This window comes from Vulpes vulpes, chromosome 2, assembly GCF_048418805.1.
Source record: "Vulpes vulpes isolate BD-2025 chromosome 2, VulVul3, whole genome shotgun sequence".
Taxonomy (NCBI): Eukaryota; Metazoa; Chordata; class Mammalia; order Carnivora; family Canidae; genus Vulpes; species Vulpes vulpes.
The window spans coordinates 3,969,459-3,993,436 of NC_132781.1; the positions used below are offsets into that span (position 1 = coordinate 3,969,459).

The window sequence follows — 23,978 nt, forward strand, 5'->3', positions numbered from 1 at the left end:
ACGGGGACCAAAACGGCCCCCCTTTGTCGAGAAGATCACGAGGAAGCCGGGGTGGCTTTACCCCCAAACACTAACACAAACCGAACGATGGTCTTCCCCCTGAGGGTGTCCTCTCCCTTAGTCCAACAGGGGGATCTGTGACTGAACCCCGGGACCCAGGGGCCGCTCGGGGCTGACGAGTGTCTCGCGCTCGTGTGACTCGCACCATTTTGCTCCTGGGGACAAGGGACAGGGGTGCTTAGTTGTCTTCAGGGGCTGCTGCTGGCCCTGGTGCCCGTCCAGGCCGCAGATGTGGCCGCGTGAAGACAGGGCGAGGTCGTGCCGAGGCAGCAGGTGCAGCTGTGCACGCGGGGTCAGGTGTGTCTGTCCACGTGTCCGTCCGGGAGCGTCTGTCTGGATTTCCACCACAGTCCCGCTTCAGGGTCTGCCCACCACCAGAATAGGAATTCCCCGCTCTTTTGGCATCTAAACCCAAGCCTCCCAGACGTCCTCGTGTAGCTTTGTCCTTTGTCAAAGGCCGCGTTCCCGTTGGGGGCCTGCAGGTGCGCTGAGCAGGCCCGCGGAAGAGTGTGGGGCCGTGCGGAGGGCGCGGGCAGGGAAGCCCGGTGTCAGGCGTCTCTTCCCTGCAGTCCCGGGGGAGGGGGCAGGCCAGGTCATTTCCCCCACAGGATAGGCAGGAAGCCTCCTCCTAGGAGGGAGACTCGTCCAACGCCACTTAGGAGGGGCTGTTCAAGTGCCGGTCGGTAAAGGCGCGAAGTTGCGGGTCTCCCTCTGCCAGGATGCCTCTCCGGGGGACCACGGTCCGAGAAATCGGGGTTGGGTGTGTGAGGGGCATCGGAGGCTCTGGAAATCCTGCAGCTGGCAAACCAGGGGGTGGTGCCCCCCCCGGATGCCCATGATGGCAAAAGGCCCAGGAGGCCAGCCTGTGAAGTCCTTGTCCCAGGAGGAGGGAGGTGGCCCGAGAAATGATCCCAGAGGGTCTGGGGGGGTGGGTAGGAATTCCCCGGGTGGGGTGTGAAAGCCCATTGGCTCGGGTGGCGGGGGCTTTGGTCCTGGGTGTGCTGGGCTTCCCATCCTGCCTGCATCTGCCAAATGGCCACGTGACTGAGCTCTTCCCACTGCACCGGAGACCACACTCCCTGGAGGGCATTCGTGGCTTCGTCTCATAATCTCCCTCCTTCCCTCACTGGGCTTTACGCTGCACAGGGCTCAGCCACCTGTTCTCATGTCCGTGACCCCACTCCGAAATCATCATCTCCTCTGCCCAAAGCACCCACCTTCACCCCCTGTCTGTTTGGCAAGCTCCTACCCGTACCTCAAAACCCAGCCTCTGAGTTACCATCTCTCCTCCCTTGGGTTACCTCTTACTACCCTGAGCGTATCCTATTGTTGTCCTTGCCACTGACGGATTGATCTGCTCGCTGGTCTCCATGCCCCGTCCCCGGCTTGGGGCCCCCCATTGAAGGCACAAAGTCCTTCTTCCCCCTCTGCTACCGCTGCGTCCCCACAGGGGCTCCAACTGGCCCATCGATCTGCAGATGGGAGGGAGCTCCCTGCGGTTTGCTGAAGGGCTCGCTTCTCAGCGCCCCCCAACCATCTCTGACCCCGAAGACCGCCTCTCACAGCCGGATTCTCCATTTCTTCACTCAAAGCTCTGGCTACGAGGGAGGTAAAAACCCAAGAGGCGGTTTTTGCTCTGTAGAAGGGATGTGTTCCAACCAAGTTGGCTGATAAGTGATTTTCTGCAAGTAGAATAATTGGACATGTGTTCCCATGGCAACAGAGCCCTTCCTGGAAACCGTTTGGAGGGGAGGCAGGAGGAGAGGGGCCGGCTCTGGCCTCGCTGCACCCCCCCCACCCCCACGGAGCTCCTAAGGGGCGGGCCTCCTGCAGCCCACTCCCCTGGGTACCCCCGCCCTGCCCCCCCACCCCTGCCGGGTCCTGCCCCCTCACTGTCCTCTCCTGCTCCTCGGGCCACAGAGATCGCTTCATGCTGGAACCTTCCGGAGCTACACTCGAGGTTCCCAGGATCTGCCATCTGTCTCTCTCTCCATTAACAGAAACTATGTTTTTCAACAACGTAATATTTTACGACGCACGCAGTGACAATTTACAAACTGCTCCCCTGAGGGCTGCCGTGGGATTCCCTGAAAATGACCTTTGAAGGTGCACGAGGTAAACATCCCATGTTGCAGATGTGGGAACTGAGGCTGGCACCGGCTCAGTGACGGGCGCAGAGAGGCCGGAGGTGTGGCCAGATGGCGGGCGGGTGTGACCCCCCACTGTCCTGAGTGCAGGTGCTCCCCTTACCCCAGGGGTGGGGGGGGAGACAGAGAGAGACAGAGTCGAGGGGGAGGTGACCTTCCCTTAAGCTCCCTCCTCCAAACGGGGAGTTCCAGGGACGCCCCCCTGCGGCCGGGTGGGCCGCTCCCGGGGTGGGACTGCTGGCTGCTGCTCCTAAGGAGCCTCCTGGCGAGATTTCCTCAGCGTCTGTCTCCCCGTCATCGCCTGAAGAGGCCCGGGCCGCAGCCAAAGTGGTAACTGGATAAAGAAGAATCAAGCCCTTGCTTTTCACTGCTCGTCCTTTGATCGGGGAAAAGCTCCCAAGTGTATGGGGCCGGAGACACCGTCACGTCTCCCTGCGAGGGTGTGTGTGCGTGTGCATGTGTGCGGGTGGGTGTGCATCGGGGAGGGCAGACGGACGCGGGCGTGGGGTCTCTCCGGAGGCAACAGGGCCTGTAGCTAAATTTGCTGTAACGGTTATGTCTTCCTTCTCGGCATTAGAAAGATATTTAGGTGCGTTACGTAGACACACAAGGGCCATTGCTTAGGGAAAAGCCAGAGAAGTCAGGAGTCTGTGACCTTGCACCTGAGAGTTAAATTATAACTTAATTAATTAATTAATTTAAAAATTATTCACAACCTACTGCGTTTGGTACTAGAATTTCCTTTTACTTTAGTATCTGTCTTGTAAAAATCATGCTTTACCTTTTGTTTTATATGTAAATATTTTTTTTCTCTTTTCTCTCTTTTTTCTTTCTTTCTTTCTTTCTTTCTTTCTTTCTTTCTTTCTTTCTTTCTTCTTTTTTTCTTCTTTCCTTTCTCTTTTTTAGAGAGGGAGGTAGGTGGGGAGGGGTAAAGAGAGAGGGAGAGGATCTGAAGCAGACTCTTTCCTGAGTGTGGAGCTAGACGCAGGGCTCAATCTCACCGCCCTGAGATCACGACGTGATCGGAAATCAAGAGCGGGACGCTCAACCGACCGGACCACCCAGGCGCCCCCGTAAACCATTTATGGGAGCCTAACATACATACAGAAGAAGCAGACAGAAGCATGCACATTATTAATGCAGAGCTCGATGCGTTTTTACCAAGCCATCCTCTCCCTGTAACCCAAACCCAAATCAAGAGACTGTTACCAGTTCCCCGGAGGCGCCCCCCGAAACCTCCTCACCACGACCACCCTAAGCCCTGGTCTCTCTCTCACCGCTCATAGGCTTGCTTTTTTTTTTTTTTTTTTTGTTTTAACTTTATTCATAAGTGGGCTCGTACAGCATGTGCTGTTTTGTGTCTGGCTTCTTCATTCAACGTTTGAGAGATTCTTCGGCGTTGCCACGCGGGGCTGTGACTCATGGGCCTTGCTCCAGGAGCTCTATTTTAGAAACAGAGCAGGATGCGTTCCTCTCTTGCGTCGCTGGTGGGTGTTCATGGGGGGTTGCTTCCTGCTCCTGCTCCTGACACTAGCACAGTCCGCATCCCTGTGCACCTTCTTGTCCGCGTCCCCTGGTCAACGGATGGGTGCCTGTTGAGTCTGTTGCTTTTGAAGGAAATCTTTGCTTCTCATTCATTTCTTGCTTGTCCACGGGTTTCCTTCAGGGTGATAGAGGTTGTCACCCCTTTCCATGCTTCTGGAACATGGAAAGTTCAGCCAACTCCACCGGTTTTGCGGGGGGAATATTTTGGTGGTGTTGTCTTTGGGTTTCGATAGGTTTATTATGATAAGCCAGGGAGTGTGCACGCATGTGTTTGTGATGCTTGGGGTTCTTAGCACTTCTTGCATCCGTGTCTTTTTTTTTTATTATGTTATTTATTTATTCATGAGAAACACAGAGAGAGAGGCAGAGACACAGGCAGAGGGAGAAGCAGGCTCCACGCAGGCAGCCCGATGTGGGACTCGATCCCGGGTCTCCAGGATCACGCCCTGGGCCAAAGGCAGGCGCTAAACCGCTGAGCCACACAGGGATCCCTTGCATCCGTGTCTTGATGTCTTGTCAGCTTTGAAAATTCTCCATCACCTCCTCAGGTTCTGCTTCTGCTTCACCCTCTTCCCTTCTCCTCTTGGCCTGTGTCCTGGGGGTGGGGGGAACCACTCCAGGCCGGGAGGGCGAAAGTGACCCAGAAAGTCCCCCATACTCTGTGTAGCTGCTCTTCTTTCCGGGATCGTGACATCTCAAGCCCTGGCTTCTTATTTATTTATTTATTTATTTATTTATTTATTTATTTATTTATTTATTTTTATTTATTTATTTATGATAGTCACACACACAGAGAGAGAGAGAGGCAGAGACATAGGCAGAGGGAGAAGCAGGCTCCATGCACCGGGAGCCCGACGTGGGATTCGATCCCGGGTCTCCAGGATCGCGCCCTGGGCCAAAGACAGGCGCCAAACCGCTGCACCACCCAGGGATCCCAAGCCCTGGCTTCCTAAATAGCCCCGAATTCCAGTTTCGATCACCCAGCCTCATGGGACGGTGGAAGCTCTGCTTGCTTCCTCTGGCTCTCAGGGGTTATTTCTGCAGGCCTGGGTCTCTCTGTCCACACTGCCAGGGAACTAACCCGGGAGGAGGGAAAGTAGTATGGGATGTCACAGTCGCCTCAGTCTCCCTGTCTCGGGGATGTGGCTTGTGTTTCAAGCCCCACTGCCTTGGTCACTCTCTGATGTCTTAACATTAAAAAAAAAAGGTTAAGCAGCTTACTAGTTGTTCTCAGTGAGAGGACTGGTCATCTATAAGCTAGCCTGTCCCCTAAACCTTTGTGGTTCTAAGTCGCTGATGTTTTGGGGTTATTGCCACAGCAGGCTCTAGCACGCGCCGACTAGTAAAGCAGGGGGTCCCGGTGGCCAGGTGGGCTCTGAGAAACATTCATTTTCCACGAATGGTACAGGGCCCTCCGTGTCGGCTTTATAAGATTGCATTTCCAGAGAGGGTCTACTCTTCATTTTGGAGCTGCATGGGATTTCCTGGAGATTTAGAAAGTGGGCACTGTCTGCCCAGCTGACTTTTTAATTTTGCTGTGAATACTATGTTTCGTGGAGTCCGTCACATAAACCTGGCGGAGGTCCTTATGCTTGTGTGATTTTTACTTTTTGTCATTATTTTTATTTTTTAAACTTTATTTTTTTCTGATTATCAAAGGAGTGCATGCGTATGTACAAAAAAGCTTCAGAACAACCAAAATGTATAAAGTAAAAAGTGGAAGATTTTGTAATCCTGCTTGCCTTGATAATAACTACTAATAACGGGACCTATTTTGGTTTACAGCATGTTGTGCCATTGCTAATATATATGTGTATTCAAAAACAGGATCACACTGTATATATTTGTTCTCCAATTTGCTCTTTTCATTCAAAAATACATTGCAGATGTGTTACTGTGTTCAAGGAATATCTCATTATTTTTAAAGGTTATATAGTTTTCCTTTGTATGGATACATCACAACTAATTAAGGGAGTCCCTAGGTAGACATTCATTGTGTATGATTTAATATAAGACAAGTTTCAAAAAAATAGGAATTATTTTATAGCTCATCTACTAGACTCCATTCAATGTGTTGTAAACAAGGCTTTTAAGTATCAATTTAAAATGTGATACAGTAAGTGGCTGCCTCAAGGAGAGCATGAATGTGCCCCTACAGGATGAATGAACGGCACGAAATGAGACGCTGCCCTCATAGAGAGTGAATGGGCTCCTCAAGTGGTCTGTGACTGTTCCCACAGGCAGCACTTTATTAAGCTCTGTGATTTCTGAGCATTGCTCATGGAACTGGGTCGGGCCTTTGGGGCTGAGAGAGAAGTGGAGTCGCAGGTGCTCCCTGGGGGTGGGAGGAAGGCTGCCACGAGGCCAGCCCCAGGCCTGGGAACAGAGGGACCGGAGGTCAGGCACAGACCCTGGGTGAAGCCCGGATCCTGGGCCTGGCCTCTGTCCAAGCAGCCCTGTCTGGCTCACACAGCTCTGGACGTTGCTTTGGAAAGAAAACCTGAAAAAAAAAAAAAAAAAAAGGAAAGAAAAGCTGACATCGGATCCTGTGTGCTCTGCAATGCTCTTATTTTTTTTTTAAGATCTTTATATATTTATTCATAAGAGACACACAGAGAGAGAGACACCGGCAAGGGAGAAGCAAGCTCCCTGCAGGGAGCCCGATGTGGGACTTGATCCCAGGACCCCAGGGTCATGACCTGAGCCAAAGGCAGATGCTCAACCGCTGAGCCACCCAGGTGCCCCTGCAATACTCTTAAAAGTGCTTTCTGCAGAGGCCTGTGAGTTAGGAAGCCCTGTCGATACAGGAGGAGGGGAGAGAGGGCTGCTGCTTCTCAGGCTCAGACCACAACAGATTATAGAGGAAACAGCGCAGGCTGCAGCGAGAAACTCCAGTCACACCTAAGTAGGACAAAACAGGTGAGGGGGCCGTCCCTGCAGATGGCTGGGACCTCATAAATTCTGCTCCTGGGCTGGTCTCTGTGGCCCCGTGAGACCTCCATCACCACCTCCAGGGCCCCTCTGGCAGGTGCCATCGCCCAGCTAGTCAAGACCGTGCTGATAGTTCTTCCACCTTCCTGTGGTGCTAAGGCACCAGCTGGGGTGGGCTGCGTCTTGCTCAGCATTTAGAGTGACCGGGGCTGCCAGGTGCCGCTGGGTGCCGCAGGTACAATGAATACTTTCCGCAGGAGATCTGCAGAAGGGATGCTTGACATTCATGTGTCTACAACTCATTTAGAAGGTAAGTGACGTGAGAGAAGCGTGTGTGTGTGTGTGCATGCGTGGGCGCACCCGTGTTCCATGCGCACCAGGTTACTCGGTGTCTTCTCTACGGAGTTCCAGGCATGGAAATACACATTTAAGTAAAAAGGAGTCTTTGCCCTTCTGCGGCATGTGATAGGGTAGAGGTTGGAGAGTGCGTCGAGAATGAATGACCCCCGGGGAGGCCTGGGTGGCTCAGTGGTTGAGCATCTGCCTTCCGCTCAGGTCATGATCCCGGGGTCCTGGGATAGAGTCCTGCATTGGGCTCCGTTCATGGAGCCTGCTTCTCCCTCTGCTTCTCTCTCTCTCTCTCTCTCTCTGTCTCTCATGAATAAATGAATAAAATCTTAAAAAAAAAAAAGACTAAATGACCTCCCAAGTCAGGAGACTTAAAACTACGTTTGTTATATCTTGGTGTCCTGCGGATTAGTGGGGCAGTTCCTTTCAGGGCAGTTTTGGCCGATGTTCATGGTGGCTCTGCTGGGGCCAGGGGCTCCAGGGTGGCCTCACTGCCTTTTCTGGCAGGTGGCGGGCTGGCTGGTCGCAGGATCCAGGCTGAACTGGCCCATGTGGCCTCTTGGCCTCCAGGAGGTGAGCCTGGGCTTCTTCCGTGGTGGTCTCAGGGTTCCAAAGAGCGTGAGCACGTCCCCAGCCTGTGCTGTGTCACATTTGCTCCTCCCCTCGGCAAAGCCAGTGACGTGGCCAAGCTCAGTTCCAGCCTCGGAGTGGGGGGGTGGGGGGGTGGGGGGGTGGGGGGTGTTCCTCAGGAACAGAGGTGCAAGCAGGCCTGTGCAAGTCGGGGCCATCATCACAACGATTGGACCCAGAAGGGCAAGAAGAGAGAACCTATTTTGGCTGGCAGTGTAATAAAAATAAAATTCTAACAGTCCACCATCTTAAAAAAAAAAAAAAAGTCCCATTTAACTCCAAGTTAAACCAGGGGTGGCCAATTTGGGAATTAACCTTCTGGTAGGACCCACTTCTTTTTGGTTCAATCAATCTCCAACATGGAAAGAACCTTTTGCACTCAAAGGTTTAATTACGAGCTTTGCTTCCCACTTCCCGCTCCCCTCCCCACCACGGGCCTTGGCTGCAGGATAATTAGCTGCCTGTGGATCACGGTGGCTGTGCCCGGCGCTCATAAAGGGGGTGCGTGTGCGGCGGCGTTGGGGGGTACCGGGCATACTCGACCAGATTTCTAGTTGGATCGGTTCGCTGTTTCATGTGGTTTGCTGCTAACAGCTACCTTCCAGCGTTTTCCAGTGCATGGGAGGCATGGTGGAGCAGTTGGTCATTAAGTCCTGCCGTGATTGAGAGTCCTGGGCACGGGGCATCCCGGCTGCCCCGCTCTCTGCGGAGCCTGAACACGGAGGAGAACAAAGAGGCGTGGGTGTAGTCCTGGCGGCTGGCTCTGACTGGGTGACTGACGCTCTCACTTCTGGCCGTTCAGGGCTGGAGGGGCCCAGGGCGCTGGGCATAGAGGCACTGGCCCAGGGTGGGCACGTGGCCAGCCAACGTGGGTCACATTTTTGTCTTACGGCCTCACCTCTCCCCAAACCCCTTTCCCTGTCCCTTGCTCCACAGTGACCACAGCAGGTAGATGATTTTCAGGGAGGCTGAGTGTTGAGGGAGAGGATGTGTCAGGGAGAAGGTGTCAGTGCCTGTGGGGTGTCGGGGGCGGTGTCACATGCATGGGAAGGGATGTCCAGCCCCTCGGTTCTAGCCTCAGCAGGACAGGTCTCCTTGGGAGCCGGACAGGGACCTGTCAGCCCCTTATTTCTGAGCACACATCCCCCTCCTTCCTCCCATGTCCTCTGCGTGCCCGTTCTTGCCGGGGCTGCACCCGGAGGGGAACGAGAGAGGACCCGGCAGGTCGCCTGGAATAAAGTCAGGAATTGAAAAGAATCCTGATTCATCGGAGGGCCTCGGCTGCCAAGAAAATGCTCTTAAAGGCTTTCTTTTCTTCAGCTGCTGCTTCCCAGGAGTGAGGACTTACAGTGTTTGCTTCTCGGCCAACCGTCCGTGACTCAGAGACCGAGGGGCCCCGGGCAGGAGAGGGGCCTGAGCTCCAGGTGTGGGGCAGGGATGGGGTGACTGCGGTCCCGAGTTTGGGAGACCAGGGCCGGGGTGCTAATAACGCGGGTTAATCCGTGACGACACGTTCCGAGGCTCTCCCTGGGCCAGGCGTCGGGCTCCCACTTCCTCAATCTCACATCAGCCTCGGGGGCATCTGCTAACCCCCATTCCGATGAAGAGGAAGCAGAGGTTGCCTGAGCCGGTCTCCGGTTCCAGAGTCCCGTTTCTGCAAGATCTGGCTTCTTGGCCCAGGCCCTGTGGGACCAGCGGAGGGCGGCCTCACGAGGACGGCGTCAGGCACTCACTCCCAGGCCAGGCTGCTGGGTTCGGGGACCGCTGGGGCATCAGAGGCGGAGGGCTGGGAAGGGGTCTGTGCTGCTCATCGGGGGTGAGGCTGGTGCCCGTGGGCCTACCCAGCAGCTGGCTCTCCCCTGGTGCAAGGTCGTGGAGGGCCCAGGGACAGTGGGCACATCTGGGCTGCTGGGGGAGGCCCTCACTGCCTCCAGAAGGCCGCTGTGAGCTAGAGGGGGCCGATTACCCAAGACAGCAAAGACAGTAAACAAGAACTGAGATCTCACCTCTCACAAGACAATACCACAAAGCGCAGAGCAGAGGAAGAGCTCAAAGAAATGGTGCAAAAGCTCTACCTGCAGTGGTGCTGTGCCTGCAGAGGTGTGCCGACCTCCAGGGCCCTGGGTCCCGTCTGGACTGCTCTGTCTCTCTGTCTCTCTGTCTCTCTGTCTCTCTCTGCCTTTCTGCAGCTGAGTGTGAGCTCTGTGCTCGCTCTCAGGCCCTCGGCCCGAGCTGGTACCCTGGCCTGACTCCAAAGAGCAGAAAGGCCAAGCACGGTTCTTGCTCTTTTGGGTCTTCAGAAGCTATGAGTCATATGTTTGTATTTTTAGCAACATGCAGGAATCTGCTGCATGAAAAAGAATTGGAGGGGACACTTGCATCATGAACATAACAAAGGCAATTAATTTGGATCCAACACACAGGGCTGGGGCCAACCAGCCAGTGTTCTTTGGTCCAGGAGAGAAAAGAGAAAGAAGATCTAGTGGTGCTCCAGGGATGGAGGCACCCCACAGATGGAGGCCTCCCTCTGGGGATTGGAGGTCCCCCCTAAGACTTTCCAGCGGACACAGCCAGGAGCCCTGGGCACTGAGGACAAAGGCCTGGAGCAGGGCAAGCCTGAACCACCTGGAAAGGCCAAAGCATGTGGATTCCTTCCTCTCGAGTCGTCAGTCAGACCCCTGAATGAGACGCATGGTCTCTGGGAGTCCGGCCCATCCTAAAGACAGGCTTCTTCCCTGTGACCACCCCATGCTGGAGAGATGCTGGGTCCCCACTGCTCTTGGGAAAAGCTGAAACTTTGGACCTTGGCTTTCAAGATTGTTCCTGGTACCCCTCCAACCTCATCGTACATTGTAAACATACAAAGTGCAGATCGGCAACCTGCCACCAGCCTCCGCGTTGTCATCTTTGCCATGACCGTCCTCAAGGACCCCTTCCCGAAGGCGGTATTGTCCAAGAAGAGTCCCAACTTAGAAGTTACAAAACATCCTTTTTGGGTCTGCCCTGACAGTGGGCAAATGTTGCTCCAACATTTCTGGGCCTCAGTTTCCCTGTATTATCATTTGACAGTCCACGTAATGGACGGAGAAAGCATTACACACATAAAGGAAGGGTAAAGCCAGGCCTTCCCCGCTTATCTTACAGGCTTGCCCAGAGGACAAAGTGAACTGAAAAGGTGGAAGTCTCTCTAGTAAATTAAAGAAGGTGATACAAGTGAGTGCCTGGTAATCCTTTCCCTTGGGGATTTGGCTGCTTGGACCCTGGATGGGCCTGGCTTCCTGGGATGAACCTGTTGTTCAGAGCAGAACAGCTCCCTCTGCTCCTGGAAAGAAGGCAGGAGGTTTCTGGGGGCTGGAGCCAAGCAGAGAGGAGGGAGGGCCCTTGTCTGCCCCACATCATCAGTCCAGACTTGATTCACCCCTCTCTGGGTGCCTCGTACCCTCGGGAAGACCGTCCGAGACCCCTGGACACCCAGCACATGCAGACCCCCGTGCACAGATGCCCATTGCAGGCGACAGCAGCATCTGATCCGGAGGGTGCTCCAGACTGGAGCCGGACCCCGCAGCCTTTGCCCAAGGCCCACGAGGGGAAGCTGGCTGTGGCCTCAGGGACTATCCTGGTGACCCCAAAACTGCCGATTCACAATTCATGCACTCTGTTATCCTACAGTACTACCCATTGCAGGAGAAGTTCTGATTGCCGGCCACTTGGCCAGGCCTGACCTGGACCCCACGAGCTGCAGAGGCAGGAGCTGACGGGGCCATCCTCGTTGGCCTCCTCTAACCAAATCCACACCATGGTCAGACGGGTGGGGAGTGTGGAGACCCCGCTGTTCCAGCACCAGCCTTCCCTGGGATCCTGGCAGCTGCCCTGTCCTGGTGGGCGACAAAGCCTCTGGCCTCTGTCCGGCGTGCGTATCCTCGTCAGCAAACTGGCGCCTGGCTGGTTCAGGCCTCTCAGCCTCCCCAACCTGATCTCACAACAGCTCTCTTGCTACTGGCCAAGTTAAAAAAAAAATTATAAATAGCACAACAACGTTGATTAAGTTCTTGAGAAAGTCAAAGCACTTGTGAGCCCTCTGCCCAACACAAGTGCCTCCCTCTCGGCCTCTTCCCTTCCCCGCGTCTCTGTGACACACAACCTCTCATCGGCGCTGGTTGCCTCTTTTCAGCCTGCTTTGATTTGATCAAGTGGGATTTTCTCAACTGCGGCTGTGGAGTTAGCACCGTCAGGGCTCCCGGACACAGACCCTCAAGCGCCCGGATCTTCCCGCCTGGTACCTGTCTCCTTCCATCCCCAGCCAGCTTGGGTTTTGGGGCCACCCCTCGCTCGGGCCACCCCTCCCCTCTCGTGGTGCACTTCAGCCCATTGGTCTGCCTTTGGGGCTGCGTCCCAAATGCTCCCAGCCCACTTTCCCCACTTCAGGAGACTGACCGTCTCTCAACAGGTGCTATGAATTGGCGTTTTATTTTTTAAAAGAGATTTTATGTATTTATTTATGAGAGACACACAGACAGAGGCAGAGACACAGGCAGAGGGAGAAGCAGGCTCCCTAAGGGGAGCCTGACACAGGACTCGATCCCTCCATCACGCCCTGAGCTGAAGGCAGATGCTCAACCAGAGCCACCCAGGCGCCCCTGAATTGGCATTTTAAACATTTTATTTTTTTATTTATTAATGAGAGATAGAGAGAGAGGCAGAGACACAGGCAGAAGGAGAAGCAGGCTCCATGCGGGGAGCCCGACGCAGGACTCGATCCCTGGACCCCAGGATCACGCCCTGGGCTGAAGGTGGCGCTAAACCGCTGAGCCACCCGGGCTGCCCTGAATTGGCATTTTATTTTTATTTTTATTTTTTTTGAATTGGCATTTTAAAAGGAATTCTTAATTTTAAAAATATATCAAGAAGGGGTATCCGGGCTGTGGGATGTGGGACCACATGCTATTTTCCTCTTTTATACTTGTTATTAAAGAAAGTTGATCCCTTTAACATGTTTGTGACATTCCGTCGGGACGCTATTCAGCGAACCCGTTTGAGGAGGCTCACCTCTCAACCCGACGTTGTTCCCTCACGCAGGGATGTCCTCCTGCATGTGGACAGGCAGGCCGTGTGCAGGTGCTGTTCAGGATGTCAACACGGGGCCTCTCAAGGAGACGCGTCTTTGCCATCCCCCTCCCAGGGCCCACCAGGAAGACAAAGAAATGACATGTATGAGCACCTGCTGTCCACAGGCCAATTCTCAGCTGGCAAAGAGTCCTCAGCCCGCGAGGATGCGACAGGCCTGGACCAAACGTCAGGCGAGGTGCTGGGAGGGGGTGACCAACGTGACCAGGGAGGGCAGGCGAGGCTCCGGCCTGTGGCGGCATGTCACGGGTGGGCGTTGCTAAGCCGAGCAGGGATAAGGAAACTTTCAGGCTGAGGGACGGAGGTGTGGAAGGGTGAGGGGACAGGGGGCGGGTGGAAGAAGGATCTGGAAGGCGGAGTCAAGGTCAGAAGGTGAAGGGTGAGGAGCACTAGGCGAAGGAGTTTGCATCCTTAGCTCGCTCTCACGTGCTCTCAAATGGAAATCCCTGGGGCTGGGTGGCGGTGGCGGAGGGGAGAGGGTGGGCAGGTGTGCGTAAGGAGAGACCCTACTGCTGGCAGCAGCCTAGCGTGTGGGAAGAACGTAGAGGTGCTGGTGGGGCAGGCACCGCCTGGGACAGGGAACATGGTAGACGCAGGGGGCTGGAGATGGGAGAGGGGCTCAGAAACACTCCCGCGACGGAACCCAAAGTCACAGACCCTTCGGGCCCAGGGTGAGGGAGGGGTATGGGCCACCCTGAGGCTGTGGGTTAGAGACTTTGGGGGGAGGAGCGGGGGTTGGGTTGGGGGTGGAGGACCCCGAGTTCAGCCCTGAATCTACGGAGTTTGAAGGACTAGGGGGCCTCTGGGTGGAAAGGCACAGACCTGAAGCCCAGAGAGTGTAAAATCATTAATGACGGGGTGTAAAAATGTTCCATGACCTGTTTAACGTCGTGGGAACTAGAAGCAACGAGCACAGAATAGATGGTGCCAGTTGCTCGTCAGCACGGGCAATGTCGCTTCTCGGTGCACCGGTAGGTACCTGGTCCATTGGGAGCGTGTCTGGGACAGGGACTCGCGGGTGTAGACGGGCACGGGCTGGTGGACACGAGCACCGGAGAGCAGTGAGCGTCGCTCCTTTGCTGGGGTCGGGGTGGGGGTAGAGGGGGAAGGGGCACCCAAGGGGAACAAGCAGATGCTGCCTTTGGGGGCCCACAAATAAACGCTCTGCTCCCCAAGCTTGCCAAGGGCTGGGTCCCCTTAGGCCCACGCGCCTGACCTTACGTGTTTAGGCTCACGCGTGCTCACGCATGATGCACGGTCTACAAACAAGGGGCTGCGGAAGCGGCTGCTTCGAGAAGGCTCCTGGGTGAATGCAGAGATCCCTGCCTACCCAGTGCCAGCTGGCTTCCTGAGAGAGGGGCACCCTCCCCTCTGCCACCTCGCCCTTTGCCATTTCCCCCCAAATTCCTGCACCTCTGCCCCCTTCCTCCAGGGAGCAAGTGGGCCCTAGAAACCAGAACCCCTCGCCTTTCTCCAAGGACAGGTCTGCATGGCCCGGCGCTTCAGAAACGCCGCGGGTTTCAATCCTAAGGGGCGCCCGCCCCCGCCGCTCCGTGGAGCCATAGTCCCGAGTAGCTTCGTGGTCTCAGAGAAGCCATCGGGGCTGGCGGCCGGTGTCTGCTTTTCTGCACATCAAGGAGACGATCAGACCCTTCCGGAAAGTGGCCGGTTTTGTCCAGGGGCGTGTAAGGCTGCCTGGGATCTGTCCTCCGTCCTTCACTCTCCCATTAACCCAGTGTGGGGGGGGGACGGGGCCCCTTCCCTGACTTTTTTTTTTCACTTTAGCCTCCTCTTCTGCATTGTTTTGTTTTGTCTTTTTTTTTTTTTTAAGCCTCTGTGCCCGGCTCCCATTATGGAAAGTGCTGTTTATGTCCAGGGCCCCTTAAAAAGGCAGCTAACGGCTCCCTGGCTGCGGTCCTCCTGCTTGTTTCCCTGGCAACCGGAGGCAGGGAAAACAGAACCTGTCAGATGGAAAATGTCAGTTACAGCAGATCTGGGGAGAGGAAAGAAGGGGTGGGGCTGAGGGGGGAGGGGGGAGCGGGAGGGGACCTCGGGGCCCACCCTGCCGCCACCCAGGCTGGCGCCCTGGCCCAGGCCAGCTAGTGGGCAGAGAGGCAGGCTGCTTAAGGGAGGGAGCTGCCCGCCCCAGCAGGGACCCTGGAGCAGTGGGGAGGAGCGGGTCCCCCCCAACAGGATTAGCAGGATGGTGCTGGAGCTGCCACCCCCTGCCCTGCCCAGCTGATTATCACATTGTTTCAGAGGTAATTTGGTGGCTTCTGGCAGGAGCGACGCATCCTAGAAGCCCCTCCAGCTGCCCTGTTGCAAGCTCAGTCCAGGGGCGCCTGGGTGGTCAGAGGCGGAGCACCCGCCTTCGGCCCAGGGCGTGATCCCGGGGTCCTGGGATCGAGTCCCACATCAGACTCCCTGCAGGGAGCCTGCTTCTCCCTCTGCCTGTGTCTCTGCCTCTCTCCCCATGTCTCTCATAAGTAAATAAATAAAATCGTTAAAAAAAAAAAAAAGAAAAAAAAGCTCAGTCCAGGCAAGCAAACGAGGAGGTTCAGGGGAGAAAAAAAAGATATCCAGTCTCGTCCATCCAAAGACCCTGCAATCCGCTCCTTCTGCCCTCCGTATCGATCCCGCCCTTGCTTTATATCAATTGATCGAGGCCCCCCGAAAAGAGGAACTGCCCTTTAAGACGGTTGGGAACAGTTCAGGCGGAGCGTTAATATTCATCAGAAGGGCCCCTCTCAGAAGGACAGCGGGAAGCGGAAACAAAAGAAGGTTTGCTGAACAGCCTAGAATATTAGGGCGGGAGGAGCAATCAGTTAATGGGACTGGATGCCAATGAGGTGTGTGTGTGGGGGGGGGGCTCCCGAGAGCCGGGAGAGTGCGGGGGAGCATGAGTGCGGGTGTGCGGGCGGGCGTGTGTGGGTGGCAGGCATGCGCTGTCTGCAGACTCCCCAGAAATTCCTGGAGCCTCCCCAATATTCTGATTTCCCGGGAGAGACTCGGCCGCCTCCCTGGGGCCTGCGGACTCGGAGCGAGGGAGGACAAGACAGGCTGCTGCCCCAACTGTGTGCTTGCGTTGCTGTTCAGATGGCCTTCATTTAAAATACAGAACAACACGGGGGCGGTGGCGACAGTGGGGGGGTGACGGGCTCAAAAGAAGGAGGAGCCAGGACGGGTTTCTGTTCCTTCTGAGCAGCTTTAGCCCCAGCACAAGGGATCCAGGAGGGGCGAGGGGTCTGGGGGAGTCTCGGAGGAGGCTCTGGCTGGGAGGCCGGACACCAGGGGCCCGGGGATGTCTCTCACCCGAGGTGCCTCTGGCTGAAATGACGTCACCGCCTGGCACAAGGGATGCCGCCCGCGCGTCCTCACTCTGGTCGAGTACAGGTGCAAGGGCAAGCTTGCCCACACGCGACCCTGTGCTGCCCAGTCCCACGTAAGCGTCCCTGCATCATGACTTCCCAAGATGAGACAACAAACGTGGCAACGCAACAGCAGCGCAACCAGCCGCCACCGGTCCCCAGACCTGCAGCCTGCGTCGTTTGCTCTGACTCCGGCGTTCGGCAGCGGCAGGGCAGAGAAAGGGGAATCAATTATGTTCTGTGTTCTTTCACTGCGGTCTCTCCTCCCGGGGTTCGCTGGGTGGGGACCCTGCTCCAGGGCTTGCGGGGACGCGTCCAGGTGACCGTCCTGTGCACGTGGTCCCTGAAGGTCGAGGAGGAGCGGGTCCGCTGGTGACCGTGTAAATCACGGCTCCGTGTGCCAACCTTCACGCGCCTCACTTAAGGACCATATGGACCCTTTTGTCAGGCTGGGACAGACTTAAGTTATGACATTTTTCATTTTGATTGACAATTACCTTCCCCTGGAAGGTGGGGCGCAGCCCGGCTATATTACACCTTGTACAATAAAATGAAGGAAATAAAAAGGGGAGTCATTATTTTAGGAACATGGTCCCTGGCAGTTGGCTAAGGACATAATCTTTATTCCCACTACTCCCGCGTTTTATGATTTTTATTAAGAGTTAACTCTCGATTATCCACACATGAGCCAAAGAGATGATTTTTACTCCCACAGCTGTTAGGGCTTATTATTTTATTATTATTATTATTGGTTTGGGTTTGTGCCCACGCTCCATTCTGGGTGTGAAAAAGAGTCGAGATTTCTCACGAGTTTTGCAATTATGTGCAATAAATGCTTCTAACCTCGATATCACTCCTTCCTTCTTCTGGGGTGGGCGGCTATTTTTTTTTTTTTTAATTATGGTAAAGGACACATTATACAAAACTGCCATTTTAACTATTGTAAATACGATTCAGTGGTGTTTTATTTTTTTTATTTATTTATTTTTTTTTTCAGTGGTGTTTTAGTACAGTCATGACATGGTGCAGCATCACGACTATCTGGTGGCAAACATCCTCACAAAAGAAACCCCACAATAAGCAGGTACATGCCAGTCTGTCCCGCTCTGGTCCCTGGAGCCACTAATGTGCTGTTTCCAGAGCTTCCCAATCTGGACACTTCGTGTAAGTGGGATCATACAATATGTGGCCTTTGGTGTTTGGCTTCTCATTTCCCATAACGGAGCCAAGGTCCTTCCATGTGGCAGCTCGTCTCAGAACTCCGTTATTTCCACGGCTGAAACAACACTCCGGGAATGGATGCGCCATGCTCTGTTTACCCATGCTTCGGTGGTTGGACCTTCGGGCTGTTTCCATCTTGGGCTGTTGTGAATAGGGCTGCTGTGAATATCTGTAGTCGAGGTCTTTGTGGACACCTATTTTCAATTCTTTTTTTTTTTTTTTTTTTTTTTTATGATAGTCACACACAGAGAGAGAGAGAGGCAGAGACACAGGCAGAGGGAGAAGCAGGCTCCATGCACCGGGAGCCCGACGTGGGACTTGATCCTGGGTTTCCAGGATCACACCCTGGGCCAAAGGCAGGCGCCAAACCTCTGCACCACCCAGGGATCCCCCTATTTTCAATTCTTTTGGGTATGTTTCTAGGAGTGGAATTGCTGGGTCATATGGTGGCTCTGTGGTTGGCTTACCGAGGGCCACCACGTTGGTTTTGCCAGTGGCTGCACCTCTGTACGTCCCCAGCAGCAGGTAGGAGGGTTCCAGGTCTCCATGTCCTCTCCCATGCTCATCAGCCTTCTTTGCGTCAGTGGGAAAAGCAGTATTTTCAAGGTCAGGCTCTTGCTACACCCCTGGCCTTCGACCTTGGTGCTGTTGCAGTGTTCTGTGGTGTCACTCCGCCTCGTAATGGAGTGTGGGGGGGTGTTAGCAGGGATGCCACCATGTGCTCCCACCTGGGAGCTGGGTGTTGTGGGAAACCCACAGAGGCAGGGGGGCCTTCGGCAGAGTCAGTGTGGTGGGCCCAGGGGATGGTTGGGCTTCGGGGAAGAATCTCTGCCTGCTATTAGGTGCATGGCTTTGGGAAGTAATTTTTTCTTAAAATGGGTGTAGCAGACCTGCGGGCGCCCCACCTAGAGCCCTTTGACATTGACCTCTGCTTGCTCTTGCACCTGGACTCACTGCCAGAGTCAGGATCCCTCTAGGTAGAGGGACAGGCCGGAAGTGCTGATGAGTTATGCCCCTGGGACCAGCCCTCAGCCAAGGGTGCTCAGGGAGTTGGTGGAAACTTTGCAGCCTCCAGGACAGGCCACTCTGTCTCCCAGAATTTGCTGCTGGGCTGGAGCTCCATTTGCCCTCGGTGACAATTGCATGACTGAGGTACTTCTCGGGACTGCCTCTTGTCCCCACATCCCCTCCCTGCTCTGCATTGGTGTTTCCTGTGCTCCACTCTTGATTAAATGACTTGCACTCTGATCCTGGCCTCAGAGTCCCCTCCTGGGGGCCCTGCCCTGACCCGTGGGTTCTGTCTTTCTGTCTCTATAGATTTCCATCTCCTGAACTGGTTCAGTGCTGGGCACGCGGTGAGCCCTTGGTGGGCATCAGCAGCCCTCGTCCCTGCTAACGTGGTTAGGAGCAGTTTATACTTGTCAGTCTGTTTTGGGGGGCCGTCCCCCCACGGGGAGAAGTGAACTGGAAACAAATGTGAAGGCAGCTTAATTTTAGCACAGCATCCTTATCCTATTAACAGGGATCAGTAAAGCGCGTGATACAAAATCCTGGGTGTTTATCTCATGAGGACGGCACCCAACTTCCACAGAAGTTTGAGTTCCTCTCCAAGAGGCATTTTTTCGAGGCCGAGTCGTAGGTGAGCAGACTTGCCCTTTGAGCTCCCCCCCCCTTCAGGTGGGCTGGAGAGGGCGGTTGGGTGCGATAATGCTGGTCTAGGAGCCAAAATTGGCTTTCGATAATCCACAGAGTAGATAATCAGCCATGGAAAATTGAGAGGTGGCCATGCTTATTTGTCCCCACCCTGGCAGGGACAATCACAGGGGACGGGGTAGGCTGAAACCTGATGGAGGAGAGCACCAGGGCCTGGAAGAGTAGGGAGTGCTCAGCTCCGGAATGGGTGGCTGCCAGCTGGAGCTGCGTGCTGGGAGGGCCGCGGGTTCTCTGCCCCCCCCCCACTCCACCCGTCCTTCCGGAGGCGTGACCCACCGTCACATGTCAGCGGTGGCATCCTCACGACTCCATGCTCTAAAGGCAGATCTCATTTAACAAGGCTTCCCAACTTCACTCTTTTAGCTGTCTTCCCAAACTCCATTTTTTACCGGATTTTCTTCCCATGAGGACTCAGTTTACCCCTGGCACAAGGGACACGATTGAAGCAGAGTAACCAGGGGTTCTCTTTGGACCAAGTTTTCAGTACTGGCTTTTTTGGGAGGTGGGGTTCTCCGAGAGGACAGGGACTACTGAGGAATGGATGGGCGGCCCAAGCCGGCCTGCAGTCCCCTTGTCGCCCTCTCCTTGACTTTGGCTGGTACACGCTCAGGCGTGCCCAGGGATTATCTTGGGCAAACAGAAGGAGAATTAAGCTTCTTTGTTTCTTTTTAAAGATGGAAGTTATTTATTTGAGAGAGAGAGAGCAAGAGAGGCCACAAGCGGGGGCGGGAGCAGACTCCTCGCTGAGCAGGGAGCCCGATGGGGGGCTCTATCCCAGGACCCCAGGATCATGACCAGAGCTGAAGGCAGATGCTCAACAGACTGAGCTACTCAGGTGCCCGAGGATCAAGTTTCTGCGTGTGCTGGCTTCCCACCTCCTAAGTCCCCGAGCGCAGAAAAACCTGGAGCCCCTGCCTCCCAGATCGGTCTTCTCATTGCTATGCGTTGGCACCTTCCACAGTGAGATAGGGTGACCGAGTCCCCTGGGGACTCTCCTCCTGATGCCCCGGCTCCGCCATCTGCGGGTCATCTCTCAGCACCGCCCACCCTCACCCCTGGCTCACCACTACCCCTCCCCCAGCAGGCGAGGGGTGCAGGGTGTGTGGGGAAGAGGAGGAGGACGGAGCAGACAGGGCTGGGTCAGGGAGCAGGTGGTGAGGGGAACTCTAAAATGCCTAGACTCCTGCCCACGCCGAGCGCTCCCAGTCCTCCTAACGTCTGCATGCAGGTTGCACTGAACGCATCTTAAACCCCAGGAGTCCGGGCTCCCACCCAGCTACCCGCCAGAGTGTCCAGGGCCGCAGCCGCCCTGGCTGGTGGCAGCTGGCCTCTCGGGGGCAGAGCGCCTGTGCTGGCCCCGGGGTGGCCGCGGGCCTGCTCCTGCAGCCTGGGAATACGATGTTTGGGACTAGGGCTGAATGTCTCTCCACACTTTCCCCTGAGTTCTTTATATAAACACTCGCTCCGCGGCCATCACCTACTCCATCATAGAGTCCCATCAAATGAACCAGCCGAGCCCATAAATTATTGCACAAACAATAAAGGCAATTTTACTTACTGAACCATTAAATTTACATACTTAAATTAGACCCAACCAGACATCGAATGGGGGTGTCTTGGGGCCAGGCACACAATGAGTTTCGGGAAGTGCTATCTGGTGGCCCCACCCCTCACATGAAATTAATGAGATGCTTCAAATTAATCATCCTTACAATCATGTCTTTATTTAGGTACTTAGCTGGCTTTGACCTGCTGCTGTGGAGTCACCCCTGTGCCCTGGGCCATCCAGACAGCCAGCGAGAGGTCAGCAGGAGGCCGGTGGGCAGCGCGACGCTGCTCTGGCCCAGGACGTCGTTGGCGGATACGGCCTCTGCCTCCAGGATTTATCGGGGCTTGCCTACGCCCTTCTCTCATCTGGAGATCAGAGCCAGCATCTGGGAGACACACGGTGCCCCCAGGGTGGTCTCCCTTGACCTCCACGTTGAATCTGACATGGAGCCTGACCAGTTACATCTTTTAAATATTTCTTGGATCTCCGCTTCTTTTCCGTTCCTAACACCAGGATCCAAGTTCAGCCACCGAACTTTGTCCCTTTGGTGTTAATTCAACTCCAAGCCCTGGCTGGCAGGACAGTTGATGGAGAATCTGAATCTGGCCTCATCTGCCCCAGCTCAGAGCCCTTTGAGGATGCTCCATTGTCTCCAGGGAAAAGCTGGGTTGCTGGGTGTGGCATTCAAGGTCCCCCTGCCCGTCTGTCCTAACCCCATCAACCCTTCCAGCTTTGTCTCCTGTTACTCCCTGCCTTTTATGGGTCCACGGAAGCCAAACTGCCCTGGGGCCTCTGGCTGCCCACCGCATACTTCCCATTGTTAAATTTGCCCCGTGCCTCAGAGCCTTGCTTGGCCCGGAATGTCCTTCCCACCTCTACTATCTTGTGTACCTGTAATTTGTCCTTTCAGACAGCCGAGGCATCATTGGCTCCTCCATCTCCTCCGTGTGCATTTCCAAATCCTCAGGTTGGGCTTGATGCCCCCAGGTCGCTCATGGGCATCCTGTTGCTTGCCCATGTGTGTGGAACAACCAGTTAATAGGCCTACTGAGGGCTGGCATGCCCATCTCTGAGCCCTCAGCACCCACAGAGTCTGGCAAACAGGGATGCTCCGGGCAAAAGTCTGCCAGGCAAATCCCTGAGAGAGGGGAGAGCAGCCTGCAGGCCCCTGGCTGTCCCTGCACCTGCACACGCTACGGCCCTCGGTCCTAGAATGCTCACTTACACTTCCTCTGTGCACCAGTCAGACCCGGATGACGCTGATGGAGAAATGTTTTGTTTGGTGGTCCCAGAGCCAAGTACCCAGGTGCTTTTTCGGACAGTGGTGGAAAGTGGGTTATAGCTGTAGGTGGCCTGGAAAACATCCAGAAGTCATCAAGAAGTTCCTCGGCTCAGCGGTACCGCCCTTGGTGTGCATCAACTGGTCATTTTAAGAAGTGGCTCAGAACAGATGTGCGCATCGAAATTTGCAGGGCAGGCGAGATTTGAACATCACCAGGGGGCACTGCCAGTTGTTTGGGGGTGGACACTCACTGTCTGCTCTCTGCTGAGGTCATCCGGTTCCCTTCCAAATGGGGACTCAGGGGGACCTGGCTACCTCTGCCTGTCTATCCCCCAGGTCATCACTGAGTATCTATTCTTAAAGGAAAGTGTGTCTCTACTCATCAGGCTTGGAAAACACAGATAATCCCCCAAAGGTGTGTGGTTTGCATGGATATTTGTGAGTGCACCGTGCTCACCCACCATGAGGTCAGGAGCATCGGGTCCCTGCGCAGGGGCCCGACCTTCTCTCCTGTTGCCCAACTGTCTCCCCCACACCCAGGCCAGGTCTCTGCCGGGAGCGTGCATCCGGCCTATTGCTGCACATGCACGCCTAACGGGAGTATAGTGCGAGCCACATCTGGAATTGCACATTTTCTAGTAGCCGTGCTCAACAAGTAAAAAGAGACAAAATTAAATTCAATAAAACATTTTATTTAACCCCATGTATCCCGAGCGTTGTCATTTCAACATGTCATCAGCATAAAACATGTTACTAAAATATGGTGAATGTGTTTCTGTCCCGAGCTTTTGTGTTTGTTTGTTTGTTTTAAAGATTTTATTTATTCATTCATGATAGACAGAGAGAGAGAGGCAGAGACACAGGCAGAGGGAGAAGCAGGCTCCCTGCAGGGAGCCCGACTCGGAACTCATCCCGGGACCACAGGGTCATGCCCTGGGCCAAAGGCAGGGGCTAAACCGCTGAGCCACCCAGGGATCCCCAAGTCCCGAGCTTTTGAAATCAGTTCGTGTCTCCCACTCATAACAGCCCCTCTCGTCGGGGGCAGTTTTGTTCCGAGTGTTCATGGGTCACCACGTGTGGCTGGTGGCCACCTAATTGGAGAGTGCAGATGCTCCCGGCTGACATCAGAGAACGTCTTTGTGGAGAGAATATTCCGAATTCTGCTGCTTGCCAGTCCTCCAATTAAGCGTGCAGGGGGGAGGCAGGAGCAGGCGGGTGGCAGCCATCCCCTGCTGAACAATACCCAGCTTCCAGCAGGAGAGGGAAGGCCGGGCAGCAACACCGACATTGTTGATGAACATGCAGCCTCAGCGGGGGCATCGAGCACGAGCACCAGTTGTTTATCGGCTCCCGGGGCCCAAGGAGACCTTAAAATAAGGCCCACATGGATGCTGCTGCTGCTGCGGATAAGGAGGAAGGGAGGGGAGGGGGAGGAGGGAGAAGGAGGAGGGGGAGGAGGGGGAGGAGGAGGGGGAGGAGGGGGAGGAAGGGGAGGAGGAGCAGGTGGCGGCAGGCTCCTGGCCCCAGCCCTCGGGGACCGCAGGCCCAGGACACTCCAGGCCTGAGCCCAGCATCATAATGAAGTGAAGGCTCGTCCGCAGCCGCCGGGATGCGACAGGGCCCGCGGATTTCCTAGGCAGCGCCACGGGCACTCGCATGCACCATGATTAATGGCTGGATACCCCGGTGTGAAAACCATTTAAAAGATGGCATTTTTGTCACGGACAGTGTTCCACACATAGTAAAGGTCATACATGATAAGAGCATTATCCGTATTTCTTGGGCAAACACGCTTAACCTTGTAGAGCACGATTCCTCGGCGGATCAGCGATCCGTCTCCCGCGCTTCAGAGGGGCCGAGGGCACGGGTGTCAGGCGCGGGGACGAAGGAGCCACGGCGGCACCACGCAGGGGCTGCACACGATGTGCCGAATTGGCCGCTGGCCTCTCGCTGCGCCCATGGGCACGGGGCGCGGGGTGCGGGGCGCGGGGCCCCACGGCCTGCAGAAAGCTGCTGAGCGAGGAAGCCTCTTCGGAACATGGGCAGCTGCTGTCGGCAGC

At 55.3% G+C, this 23,978-nt stretch overlaps 1 long non-coding RNA gene across 4 annotated transcripts; it reads left to right on the forward strand.

Annotated features, from left to right (window-relative positions):
* Window positions 1-1,964: 1,964 nt before the first annotated feature.
* On the forward strand, window positions 1,965-22,677 carry LOC112920846 (uncharacterized). 4 transcript variants are annotated; one of them, XR_011999488.1, is made up of 5 exons: window positions 15,345-15,566; window positions 17,151-17,237; window positions 17,613-17,785; window positions 18,897-19,013; window positions 20,818-22,677. It is a non-coding gene; the product is annotated as an uncharacterized lncRNA (long non-coding RNA). The 4 variants fall into 4 exon arrangements; XR_003235150.2 differs by lacking the exons at window positions 15,345-15,566; window positions 17,151-17,237 and adding an exon at window positions 1,965-2,175; XR_011999490.1 differs by lacking the exon at window positions 17,151-17,237 and having other exon boundaries at window positions 15,318-15,634.
* Window positions 22,678-23,978: the final 1,301 nt, after the last annotated feature.